The following is a 13,161-nucleotide window of genomic DNA, read 5'->3' on the forward strand; positions in this document are numbered from 1 at the left end:
CTATAGATCAAATGTAAATGTAAAAGAGCAAATTGGAGAAGCAGATGAACAAAACAGGTGAAAAGATGAATTCAGAATGATTCTTGACACATGATTCAGTTCTGTAGTCTGTTGTGTTCCAGTGCTCATGGATCAGTGATCTGGTGTTTGTCAGATGTACAGTGCTGTCTGTTCATTCTCGTTGTGTGTCTCTGGTCTTCTGCTCATGGATGACTGTGTCACTGGAGATCTGCTGACGGTACTGAGTAAGTCTGCTGATCATATCCTGGAGAACGTGGCTCAGTTCTGCTTGACTGAGATGGTGATGGCCAGTGATTCAGTCCACAGGTATCTGTACTAACAACGATCAATTCACCTACTTAGCCGGCCTTGGCGTTGGCGCAATGGATAACGCATCTGACTACAGATCAGAAGATTCTAGGTTCGACTCCTGGCTGGCTCGATTACTTCGGGGAAGAGAGTTTGACTCTCAACCCTAGGGTTGTGGGTTCGAGTCTCTGGCCGGCAATACCATGACTGAGGTGCCTATGAGCAAGGCACCGAACCCCAAACTGCTCCCCGGGTGATACAGCATAAATGGCTGCCCACTGCTCCAGGTGTGTGTGTTCACTGCTGTGTGTGTGCACTTTGGATGGGTTAAATGCAGAGCACAAATTCTGAGTATGGGTCTCTATCATATTTTCTTGCATTGAAACTTGAAGCTGCTCTTAAGACAGGCACAGTTTTTGCTGAAAATGTGATGTTTTTCCAGAATAATAAATAGAAAGTACAAAATAGAAATAAATGTTTTTACTGTCACAAAAACTAAAACTAAAGAAATCTTAGGCAGACCTTTGAAGTGATTTCGGCTCAAGTGTTTTGTAGTCACATCGGTTGTCAGATTGAGGGCACGGGTAAGACAGTTTCCCTCTCTCTCAGTCTGATGGAGGTTTACAGTATATGGCTGAATATTAAACACGGCACCTTCCGTTACGGTTAACCGGGGAGGCTGGAGGTTGTGTGTGGTGTGCTGGTGTTGAGTTCTGTTTAACCTACATGCAGGTCATTTCCCTTTCATCAGTCTCACTTCAGCAACTAAAGGATCGCTCACTAAACACTTGTGCAGGTTGGTTTCATGATCGACTCTTTAGAAAGGAGTGCACTCACACCGGAAATGCTCAATTTCACACTTCAGGCCCTGTTTTATTGTAATTTTAATTTGAAAGATCACGTAATAATTTTATAGTAATGGGCTGAGAGTGTGGTGTGTTTACTTTTACTGTAAATCACAGCGCCCCCTGCTGGATAAAACACACCGACTGCTGTTCATGAAGAGATTCTCGCCTGTTTTTGCTTTCAGACACAGATCTGTAACACACACACACACACACACACACACACACACACACACACACATATATATATATATATATATATATATATATATATATATATATATATATATGTATATATATAGATTTCCAACATAAAACTAGGAATTTCTTAATTTATTAATACTGTTTATTAATTAAGTTTATATATCTTGTTGAAAATAAAATCTTTAACAAGCCTTAACTGGTTTGCTGGTGTAAAAAGGCCTGCTGTTCATCTGGTTTAGCTGGTATTTATTATTATTTAAAATAATTAGTATATTTTTCATTGAAAATTCAAAATTTACATTTAAAATTTAAGTGCATTATACCAGTACACACTCCTTTCTATAAACACGAGGAAACTAGTAATCTATAATTATTTAAAAATAATGAATATATTTGAAAATTTAAATTTTGTATTTATATTTAGAATTTAAAAATAAAGAATTATTTTACAATTATTTAATAATAATAATAATAATAATAATAATAATAAAATACAAAGAATTAATAAATTTTAATTCAAAATTTAGCATTTAAATTAAAGCGCATTAAGTACCAGTTCACACTCCTTTCTTTAAAAATGATGAAACTAGTTATATTGAAGTTTATTGGCTAACAACAAGCGAATTAATGTCTTTGGCTGCGCATATTATACATCTTCAAGTTAATCAGGATTGTATGGTGGACAAAACAGAATATTTAGGGTCCCAATCAGTACATTACGAACTAATTTACAGCTGATCATCTATCATTATAATAATGTAAACCACTGTTTATTTGCTTACAGTAGTACTGTATTTATACTCCAAGTAGATAACATGTTTGCATCTCCAGCTTCATTTGTGAAGCTAAAGCCCTTTCTGCACAAGAGCGTCTGCAAGAGAGTTCCTTGAAGAGTCAAAGTTTACTGCACCAAACCCTTGGAAATCATCGATTTATGGGCAGCGGGACAGTTAATGTTCAACTCCTCTGGGAAACTGTTTATATCTCTGTCCACCTGATCACAGGTTTAACACTACAAGAGTTCCCGGCCTTCTAATATGTCACGGACACACAGAAATAAACTCCTCCGGGGACATCAAGCTTACAGTTCTTTTAAATAAAGCACTACTCTCTGGAGAAAGATTTCTGTAAATAAATAATTTTTTATTTATGCAGAAATCTTATTTTGTGTTGATGTATTTTGTGGGTACTGAGATAATGATTCACTAGAGAGAGAGAGAGAGAGAGAGAGAGAGACAGGAAGAGACAGTGAGACACAACAGCAAGAAAACACACAAGAGAGAGATTGTGTGCTGGGCCACGGAGAGAATAAAGGCAGGAGGACTGTGATTAATGACCTGTGTTCAAAAGTAGTAATATCATGTATCACAGAATGAATGGTGAAACCTCAGAGAAGGAGGAGCAAAAGACACACAGTTATTTTCACCGGTCAGGTTTCAACCATTGATGTACATTAGGGGTGTGGCCAATCCTTAAGCCTGTGCCTAATGCTGGTGGGTGTGGCTACTGCCCACTTTCAAAATGTAGCTATATTTTAAAGGGGGGGGTGAAATGCTATTTCATGCATACTGAGTTTTTTACACTGTTAAAGAGTTGGATTCCCATGCTAAACATGGACAAAGTTTCAAAAATTAAGTTGTACGTTTGAAGGAGTATTTCTGTTCCAAAAATACTCCTTCTGCTTTGTCACAAGTTTTGGAAAGTCGAGTATGGGTCTGTGTGACGTTTGATGGAGCGGAATTTCCTTATATGGGTCCTGACGCACTTCTGCCGGAAGACATTCACTGATCAGAGCGAGAGTGTCGCGAAATGTCACAAAAGAAGTGTGTTTTTGGTTGCCAGGGCAAGACAACCCTGCACAGATTACCAAAAGAGAAAAAGAATTAAAGGGACCAGTGGATGGATTTTATTTTTACAGAGCATCAACGGAGTTGTGCAAGTGTTTGTTCCCTGCATTTCGAAGATGCTTGTTTTACAAACAAGGCCCAGTTTGACGACGGATTTGCACATCGTTTATTTCTTAAGGATGATGCAATCCCAACGAAAAAGGGTCACGATCGTGTGTTGGAACCGCAGGCGGTGAGTAAAACTGCTTCAAATATCTCTGTGTTGTTAACTTAGCTATCAGTGCGTAAGCACATCAAGTAAACAACATGCGATGTTGTCATCAAACTGCACTTTCCACATGTACACCTTAAAATGTTTTTTTTTTTAAAAAGACGACAAAGTGGAACTTAGTCATTTTCCAAAACCGCTAAGCAAATATATACAGTTTCAGTACATACCACATAGAGACGCTGTTGCTGATGCTGCTCTTGTTAAATTTCAGCCTCTGGATCTGATTCTGGATCATAAATATATGCAGAATCTGACTGTTAGCCATGGTTTGTTTTGGATGTTTTTTTCCCTCACGGTAATGTCACAGCTTCCACATGCTCTCAACGCAAAAGCATATTCGCGCTCGTGATTCTTTAGCTCCGCCCACACGTCACGCCTCCAGCCGGTCGTGTTTTTCCGGGTAAAATCGGTACAGACTATCTTTCTCTTATGAATATAATAAAACCAAAGACTTTTTGGAGTTATGAAGGATGCAGTACTACTCTATAGGATTAGAGGATTAACATGATATTGAGTGAAAACGAGCATTTCACCCCCCCTTTAACATGTAGCTCTGCAATCATTCATTGAAATCTCCTCATTGAGGTCCTTCATCCATGCCTCTAAATAGACTCCTGAGATCCGACAAACATGTTATATAAAAGTGAAATCAAACATTTACTATTACAATCTTTCATGATTTCATTTTTCCAAAATGGATAAAGGGGATTATATATTATTTTAAAATAAATTATATATTTTAAAACTCTATTTACTTATTTATATTACCCAAATAATAAATAATAATCAAGCAGGCTCTCAGTCAGATGAATGAATAAAAAAATTAAAAGACTACAAGGATATATATATAGATATAGAGAGAGTGAGAGAGAAAGATATATTAATAATATACTATTGGTTCACAATAGAGTGACTACATAAAAAGGGCTTGACAAAACAAATTGAACAGCACCCCAAAATAATAATAATAATAATAATAATAAAAAAAAAAAAAAAAAAAATATATATATATATATATATATATATATATATATATATATATATATATATATATATATATATATAGTACATACACATTTAATATTTTAGATTTTGACAGCATATTTGCTTATTTGTATCAGAAGATGTTTGATAATAAATGTTATAAATATTATTAAATAAGTATTTACATATAAAATATGTAATTTTATCAAATAAATGAAATAATAATGAAGTAACTCTCCACTGTTTTCAGAATCAGAATCAGAATGAGCTTTATTGGCAGGTATGTTCACACATACGAGGAATTTGTTTTCATAACAGAAGGAACAGTTGTGTTCGGTGTCCTCTAGATCCTCAGATGTTTGATTTGTGTTATTCTGAGGCTGTTTCGCTGTGTCCTGTGTCTCAGGTGGTCTGATAAACATAAGTTCAGATATAAGTTTGTTAAACATGGATGTCTCTGTCACCTCAGTCATTAGTCTGGTCCTTGAATCTAAACATATCTCACGGGTGGGTGAGCTCTGACATCATGCTTTACACACAGAGAGGAAGAGTTCACCACAAAATACTCTCATGTTGCTCCAACCCTGTTTTATGTTCTTTCTCCTGTGAAACACAAAGGTAGATTCTAGGAAACATGTCCTTAGGCAGTAACGAATGCTATACACTGTATAAGCATTGACTTGTTTGCTATTTTTCAAGGCCTATGATAGCATTATATTAATTCCCTAATAATCTTCCCATCCGCTGTAGTTCTCATGTCATTCACTCTTGTGTTCAGCAAAAATGGTACTTTTAAACTAGTGTATGGCTTCAGACTTGTTGAAAAATTGTGTAAATATGATCTATGAATCATGGACATTCCAAATAACATGCATTTGATTTTCATAAAAGAATGCAAATGAGAGCAGGTTTGTAATACAATTATTTTGCATAATGGATTGCAACTTCTGGTATATCTGCTTACATTATAAGCCTCTCGAAAACTAAAGCAGAACAGGATAATATCAGATATTAGTATTAATACTGTCTGATATTAATAATATATTACTGGTTCACCGTTGTGAGGAGTTATGAAGGTGCATGGGGCTACAAAAATGGGATCAACAAAAATAAAAATAATAATTTTCACATGAACTGCCAACATTTTCAATAGCTCCAAATATATTTGTATAAACATTGATTGATTATATTTGATGATATATTATACAATTTATAAATAAATATTATAATATTTCAAATATCAATTTAATTTAAAATTAAATAAAATTAAAAATGTAATGAAAAAACTTAAAATTTAATAAAAGTAAAATAGATACAATATAGATAGACTGAATTACTGAATTACACACACACACACACACACACACACACACACACACACGTATATTATATATATACATATATAAAATAAATAAACAACTGTTTCAAGAAATAAATATTACATTTTATATGATTTTAATAAAATAAATTAAAACTTGTAAAACAATGTATAGATAGATAGATAGATTGAACTGTATTTTTTATTATTGTTTTATAAGTATTATGTATAATAATTTATGTTTACAGCATTTAAAAATTAAACATTTAATAAAATAAAAATGTAAATGTAATAAATAATAGTTAATAAATAAATAATTTAATAAAATAACAAACAACATTATTTACAATAGATAGATAGATAGATAGATAGATAGATAGATAGATAGATAGATAGATAGATAATATTATTATTGTACAACATATCATATATAATATTATAATTTATATTTACAATATTTAAAATAAAAAAATTATTTCATAAAATAAGAATGCAAATTTAATAATTAATTATTTACAAACATTTAAATAAATTGTATTATTATAAATGTTACATAATATAAGATGATAAATATATACAGGCTATTTACATATAAAATAGTTTATATATATATATATATATATATATATATATATATATATATATATATATATATACAATATTTACAAAATCAAAATTTTTATTATTATTGTTTATGATATTATATTATGTATAATTTCTCCAATGTGGTAATATTATGTGTAAATACTGTGCTGAGTGCAACATAGTGTCGTGCTTTTGCAGAGAGAGGGAGAGAGAGAGAGAGAGAGAGAGAGAGAGAGAGAGAGAGAGAGAGAGAGAGAGTTCCTTGACTCTGACTTACTCCAGTATGGCGATATCACACAGAGCCGGTCTGTCGTTACACCGGAGATCTCGTGAATGAATCGTGACTCAACTGCACTGAATCATCGGATACAATGATACAATCTAACGAGAATCCACAGGCTGAGATGAGAGTCTGAATTTGGGAGGGTTTTAACGGTATCACAGCGGCGGAAATTCGCTCCGGTGAGTCAAAACCGAACTTCTGTTCTTCACTTCACTAAACACACAGCTACAAACCAAAACCTACAACTATACACGACAATACAACGCTTTAAATAATAATGTAACACTATAAACCGTAAAAAAAAAGTACTCGTATATGCAGGAAAGAGTGACTGAGGTGAAGATGGAGTTAATGTTTAACAACATGGCTGCTCGCTTTCATCTCTTCATTATTCTAACTTAAAGAAATAAAGTCTTGGTGTTTGCTAAGTCCTGTAACACACATGCACGTGTAGATTCGGGGTCTGTTTCAGTGTGGATCGATTTAGAAAAGAAAGGCGTCTGTTCCTGCAGTCGAAACCGTTTCCGTTCAGCGAAAACAACAAACGTGAAACATCTTGAAACTGCAACTTCAGGGGTTCACAGAGATTTGAGCTCTTCTTCTGTACTTGTGTGTTTATGGGAAATTTTGCTGCTAGTATATGTGTGTTTTCTTGTGTTTCCGCAGGAAGTCAGATTGAGAAACTCAAAAACGACAGTAAAAGGCTTTGGCAAAAAAACAGCGTAGTTTTACCACTCGTTTCTTTTAATTACTTTGTAATAGTTACATTGTTTACAAAAAAGTACTATTGTAGACCACGATATACCTTATCCATTGGTGCTGAAATTCATCTTATGTATTTACCTGGTGCTATTCTGGGATATTTCCAAAAATACCATGGTGCCATGTCCAAAAAAAAAAAAAAAAAATTAAAAGAAATTAAACCTCTTTATTAATATACAGTGAGACCATAGTGTACATAAAGTATTAACCTAAAGTTATTTATGTGATACTTGGAAGAAATCGATGCTGCTACCATAATGATGGTGTCCTAAATAGCATGGTAATGCCATGGTACTTTTTGTGAGGGGCTGTAACATGCTCTAGTGAAATACAATATAAGACCGAGCAAGTTATTAACTTTTAACAGAAGATAACAGACGGTGTTTCTCTTTGGATTCAGACACAATAAGACCAGAAAAAGTTGAAAGTGACGTTATCTGTGAGTTTAAAAGATCATGTTTGTGCATGTTTATACCAGACCAGAGAAAGCTGAAGTCGTCACCGAGGCAAAAATAGCCATAGTGTGTCTTCATGCTTCAGAGTGTGTGTGTGTGTGTGTGTGTGTGTGTGTGTGAGTGAGTGAATGCCCCCCTGCTGCTTCTTATAACAAAGTGTTTGAAATCCATTTATTCAAGTGACCTGAGTAAAAGCTCCCTCACACACACACACGCACACACACACACACTGACATACACACACATGGAGGTTAACGGAGGTTTGAGATCCGGAATCCTTGGAATGTTTGTCCCCTTCATAGAATATTCTGCCTACCTGCCACACACACACACACACAGATGCATGCATGTCCATATTTACAGTGGCATTCAGACATACCGATGGCCTTTTCCAGAATTAGGACTTAATAAATGAATCATACAAACCAGCAGACCCTAAAAGGTGTGTGTTCATTTATATTGATTGTGACGTCATTGTACAGTCTGCAGAACGTCTTGAACCTTTAAAGGGTCAGTTCAGCCAAAAATGAAAATCCTGTCCTCATTTAGGGTATGTTTCTCTGACAATTATTTACTATAGAACTGAATAGTTTTTTTATTTCCATTTTCTGAAAAGTTTTGTGCATAGATAACAATGTTGTCAAAACAATCCCTTATTCACACTGATCCGTGAAAAAGTCTAAAACACTGTATAATGCATGCCAGTGCGATGCAAATCATCTACAACAGGGGTGTCAAACTCAACTCCTGGAGGGCCAGAGCCATGCAGGGTTTAGATTCAACCCTAACTAAACACACCTGATTTAACTAATCAAGCCATTCAGGATTATTTGAAAACTACATGGTATGTGTGTTGGAGCAGGGTCGGAACCAGGAATAGAGTTTGACGCCCCTGGTTTACAACAACTGTTCTCAATTCCAGTCCTGGAGTACCACTGGTCTACAATAATATTGTAAATATTGTTAAACAAAGTGCGATTTTATATTATCTAGTACGTTAGTACAACCATAGAACGCACACATACACCACATGATGTAGATTAGACTACTGCGCGAGCACATTTAGAGTTCACTCATTTAGTCTATTAAAATACATTTACCCCCAGTTTCACAGAAAAGGCCTAAGCCTAGTCATAGACTAAAATTTACGTCTGAGCTGTTTCGACTGAAAAGCCCCTTTCACACTGCACGTCGGACCCGGCAAATTGCTGGAACATTGCTGGGTCGCCTTCTGTGTGAAAGCAAACACGTCCCGGGATTGATTCCGGCATTGAACCCGGGTCGGGGACATAGTAACATTGCCGGGTTCAGTCCCGGGACGAGCGCTGTGTGAACAAAAGCCAGATCTAATGCCGTATTGTAGTGATGACGCACGTTATCGCGCGACTCTTTTACCGGCTGTTTTGAAGGAAGGTCAACATTCGCAACAAAAAATATAAATATGTGCAAACTGTAATGAAGCAGAGATCAGTTAGTTTTAGCTTCAGCGAAAGTATAACGTGCCTAACGTTTTCAACTCGTACATTACACGTCACACCCTGATGTCACGTGTCGTTACGGGATCTTCACGGGTTGTGTGTGAAAGCATGCACATATACCGTGTAATCACTGGCATTGTGAAAGTGCAAAACCTAGTGACCGGGAACAATTGCCGGAACACTTTACCCGTGTATTTGCCGGAATCGCAGTGTGAAAGGGGCTTGAAAGAAACGTGCACTTACTGATCTTACCTCAAGATTCACACGAGTAATGTTTTTTTTTGTAAGGCACATTTATAAAAAATATTTAAATGTCCTCATTGAACAATGGCCTAATCCTGTCTTAAAATTCCCCTAAAAGTCAAGATAAGGGGGCAAGAATGCCCTTCTTTTATATTTATATCATCTGACTTAAAACCCCTTAACTGTCACTCACGTTTTTGAAGATAGACTTGAATGTGCATGATATAAACCAAAATTTTTATAATTCATGACTGAAAACATTTTGTAACATGATTTTGATGTACCATTTACATGGTAATGCAATGTCTGATTTTACAATGGGTTTTAAAGGATGAATTTTGAGATTTTATGTTTTCAAGTGATGTATAACTTCTGATGATTTCTAAAAAGTGATAGAGAAAAAGGCAACTAGCAAGTCTTTTTTTTAAACAAAGGTCAAAGCTCCTTTTGTAATGTAGATTTCTAAGGGTGCACTCTTGTCATAAATTAATATATTACTTTTCCTACACAATTGTTAACAAAAAATATTGGTAAAATATATATTTGGGAGTCTTACACCTTTCCAACAATATATAGTTTGTCAAGATTAGATTAGATTTGATTGTAATATAGTATAGTCAACATAGGCGTCCCGTACTCGGGACGGGGTGACAGTTAACAGGCACACAAAGAGTGATGTTTTAATCCAAATATCAGCATTATTGCAAATGTGATATTGATTTGATGAACAGCTTAATAAATGAAAAGTTCATATTAAGTGACTTACATTTTACACACAAGAGTTCTTGTTTTTTTCTGTATTTCTACAACAAAAATAGTTCCAAACAAAGCCGCAGTAGAATTGTTTTTCATCTCTAAGCGACACACGAAAGTGTTTCTTTACTGAATCAATCAGCCGTTTGAACAAATCAGTTGAATGAATGATTCAATGACTCACTCATGCAGTGATTATACAGGCTGTGAATGCATCTAAATAAAGCTTCAGATTCTAATTACATTTGATTGGTAAAAGCTTTATTGCGTTTTACTGCTTGAATTTATTGATCATATTTAAGAATAAAAGGTAAAAAATATTTAAACTCATTGGAATAGTTAATTTCTGTTACTCCTGCAAACTAACCAATGCAGAGAATTTGAAAAATATCAAAAGCTTTGGGAGTCAGCTGTCCATGGCAAGCACAGTAACACACACAAACAAAATATCTACTGTCTAATTATCAACAAAATGAAAGAAAATATCAAGACTTCTTTTTTTTGTCACCATATTCATATTCACATTTGCATTTTATAGTTTACATGAGAGGATAATCTTATTGTTTTCAAAAACATGCCCTTTGAAACCTGTTTCAAGCATTTTCAAGCCCCCCAAATAGGCTATTTTCTGTCTTGCTACATTACTGTCAGATGACTCCGATACGTTATATTCGCCACAGCATCCTCTTTTTGTTTAAATTTTTCAGAAAATCCTGTGTTGAATTGTGCTTTGTTTGTAAACAAATCCACAGAAAAATGAGGGGAACAAAAGACTAAGTTCTTACTGACACAATCTAGATCTTCATTTGAACGAAAGTTTATCCACTCTTTCAGAAGGAAGGAGATGCAAAGACTTTTTTCTCAGCTTGTTTTCTTCAGAGCATCTTTATCGTTTGGTTTCTGTGTAGGCCTGCATTCGCTGCTCTCGTTATTTACACTACATGTGTTAATCCGTGGGTGGGGCTAAACAGGCAGTGATGTAGAATTGGTGGGCGGGGCTAAACAGACAGTGATGTAGAAGCAGGCTTTGACCACCGTCTGCGGAGGCGGGGTTTAGAAACACTGTTAGATCATGAAGTGGCACATTCCACAAGCTGTCGTTTGGCAGATCAACTTCAATATAAGCGGTTTTTAAACCAATTTAGTTTTGAGTTCTAAAATTTCAGGATGTTTTTATAGTACAATGACCTCTAAAATGTCAAAAGATCAAGGGGATTTTGATTTCTCAGTTCGTGACCACCTTAACACACTAATGAAATTTTACTAGGTCGAATAGGTTTAATCCAGATGCACCTGTTGATGACCTCCTCAGAAAGAACTGTTGGCCTTTATTTACAACAGTTTATTTATTTATTTATGAAGATGATGTTGGGATCATGTTCTTTTTTTAGTGTGCTTGGTACTGGAAGCATATTTTCCATTTATTCTATTTACAGGATTTTCAAATCTTTCTTACAGAAACACTTGAACTAAACTAAACAGCTTAGAAATCAATTGTATCGTAAAAATGAATGGATTTGCTTTGATAAATTACATACATATATGTGTTTGTGTGTATACACTTATTCATTTATTGTGCTTTTATTTACTTATTTTTGCTTTTATGGCATTACTTTCATGACAATTTCGCATTATTGTAATGGATCTGGATGTTTTACTTAACTTTTTGGATTTTCTTCTTATTTTTTTTTTAAGCAAAAAATGTTGTTTATGTAATTTAAATCAGCATGCATATTACCAGTGTTAACCAAAAAATATCAGCTTCTTATTCTTATCTGACTTTGTGGTGAAATAGAGCCGGATGTGTTCTTGACAGCTTTCATTAGTTATCCTGCATTTCAGTGTGTTTAACTTCTGGGCTCGTCGGCTTTATTTGTCTCTGTACAAAATGCAAACAGAGCTGATGCCAGTCCTGTGAAACACAAACACACAGTCTCTCCTGTGCTCTGTCATGTCTCTGCTGAGTTTGATCTTATTTTTGTGCACAAAGACATTGAGCTGCATGAGAGAAAGACGCTGATGGAGAACAGAGGAGTGTCTGAAAGAGAGATTAAGGCTGCTGTCTGCGGGAACCGTCCGAAGGCTTTGTTGATCTCCCTAGTGTAGATATTCAATCATTTGCCTCACATCACGCCAGAGAGAAACTGATATGAGCTGGCAGACGAAGAAAAGAACACAAACTCCTAAATAAACGAATAAAAAATATCTTCAGATGATTAATTAAGACACTTAAAAGATGCTAAATATACACACAGTATTTAAGCATGTGTGGTGTTTAAACAGGCAGATGGTGCTGTCAGTTGTGGTCGTCATAGAAAATGTTACTGTGGTAAATGTTTCCATAACACAGTCATACTCTGCTGCTACTGCAAAGAGTTACAAACCAGCTGATAAATTAATAGTAATTATTCCTTTTAAATATTGTGCCACACACACTTACTCTAACAGGTGGAAACCTGTTTCAGGCAGGTTGAAAAATTAATGTCGGGCGAGCGTTTGCGTTTTTGCTTTCCAAAGTTTTATTGATTATGAAAATGTGTTTTTATTGCTAACTTAAACATTTGGTGTTCTGTGGTGTCTTCAACATTACTACAGTCATCTGAAGTAGTTGTCGACCGATATTGTTTTTTTTTTTTTTTTTCTTGACTGCCGATGCCAATATTTTGCAAAGCAGGGGGCCGACAACGGATATAAAGCTGATATAATTAAAAAAATTTTTTTATTAATATTTAATAAATTTTTCTAATCCTTTGACAATTAATTAAAAATAAATGTGTAAAATAAACATACTTTAGATGACAAAGTATTTTTCACAAATAAAATA

General features: G+C 34.8%; 1 protein-coding gene across 3 annotated transcripts in view; it reads left to right on the top strand.

Annotated features, from left to right (window-relative positions):
* The first annotated feature begins 6,603 nt into the window (after positions 1-6,603).
* LOC113075545 (dystrobrevin beta-like) overlaps positions 6,604-13,161 on the top strand; it is a 30,446-nt gene continuing 23,888 nt past the window's right edge. For all 3 annotated transcript variants that reach the window (XM_026248221.1, XM_026248222.1, XM_026248223.1), the window contains exon 1: positions 6,604-6,825. The gene's annotated coding sequence lies outside the window, so the exon portion shown is untranslated. The remainder of the gene's footprint in view (positions 6,826-13,161) is intronic.

This window comes from Carassius auratus, unplaced genomic scaffold (genome assembly GCF_003368295.1).
Source record: "Carassius auratus strain Wakin unplaced genomic scaffold, ASM336829v1 scaf_tig00017156, whole genome shotgun sequence".
NCBI lineage: Eukaryota > Metazoa > Chordata > Actinopteri > Cypriniformes > Cyprinidae > Carassius > Carassius auratus.